The sequence below is a fragment of the Mus caroli genome, chromosome 17, assembly GCF_900094665.2.
Source record: "Mus caroli chromosome 17, CAROLI_EIJ_v1.1, whole genome shotgun sequence".
NCBI classification, from domain to species: domain Eukaryota; kingdom Metazoa; phylum Chordata; class Mammalia; order Rodentia; family Muridae; genus Mus; species Mus caroli.
The window spans coordinates 67,372,074-67,373,228 of record NC_034586.1 but is presented as its reverse complement, the minus strand read 5'-3'; the positions used below and the strand labels follow the sequence as shown (position 1 = coordinate 67,373,228).

At 40.6% G+C, this 1,155-nt stretch overlaps 1 protein-coding gene across 1 annotated transcript in view; it reads left to right on the top strand.

The window, feature by feature from the left end:
• The window catches only part of Smchd1 (structural maintenance of chromosomes flexible hinge domain containing 1), a 90,891-nt gene that overhangs the window by 37,703 nt on the left and 52,033 nt on the right, over positions 1 to 1,155 (top strand). The window lies entirely within an intron of this gene.

The following is a 1,155-nucleotide window of genomic DNA, read 5'->3' as shown; positions in this document are numbered from 1 at the left end:
GTCCACTGTAAGGTGAGGTTGTTGTGTGACTGTCCACTGTAAGGTGAGGTTGTTGTGTGGATGGCCACTGTAAGGTGAGGTTGTTGTGTGAGTGTCCACTGTAAGGTGAGGTTGTTGTGTGGTTGGCCACTGTAAGGTGAGGTTATTGTGTGATTGTCCAATGTAAGTTGAGTTTTTTGTGACAGTTATTAATACTCAGATTTTGTTTTGATATTTATGTTAGTAAATGGCAATGACTATTTTTACAGCTCTAAAGTTAAGCCTTAAGTAGTAAGTTTTTGGATTGTTGTTTTTAATTTTTGTAAGTTATAAAATTTAATGAAACCAAAGGAAATAAATCCAAGTGTGTCTTTTTGTCTGGTTTTGTTTGTTTTAAATCCAATCTTAATATTTATTCCAAAGAAAAATTCTTAGGACATTTCCTTGTCAAAAGGTTTTCAATATCCCAGAGCCAATAAAGACACTGGCTCTTCCCAGTTGTCTCTGTTCTTCCCTTCATTCTTTGAGCCTCTGCTGTACTGAGTTGGACTGAAGGCCTTGCTCAAGTGTGCTATCAAAAAGCCTTCTCCTCAGCCCTCTTTGGTTTTGTATTTTGAGACAGGATTTAAAAATTGTTCAACTCACCCTGTAGCCCAAGAAGGCTTGAATTTATGATTCTTTCTACTTCCTTAGCCTCTGTTTTGGGGATTGAAGGCCTTCCCTACCATGGTCAGCCATACAGTTTGACAGATTTGTGGTGAACATTTTCTCTCTTCTCTTTCCTTTGCCGTCTCACATGTGTGTTTTCATGTGTTGGAATGCATATGGCAAAGTAACTGGCTGGAGAGCTTCCGGAGACTCTCTTGTCTCTGATTCCTACCTTGCTTTAGGAGCACTGGGGATGGAGAGGTGCAGCACTGTAACCAGCCTTACATTCTCTCTGGGGATTCAAACGCAGGTCCCCCTGCATGGTTGTGTTTTAGCAACTACTGAGCCACCACCCCATCTCCCGCCCCTAGCTTTAGATACAATGTTTCATTTCAGAACTTTCAGTTAGGGCATAAAGAAAGGTAGGGTAAGATCTACCACAAAAGAAACTCAAGAAAGTAAAAGAGGGGTGGGGGTAGTACTGAAGACATGGCTGTAACATTTGTAAATCCTGCTCCTTGTAATTTT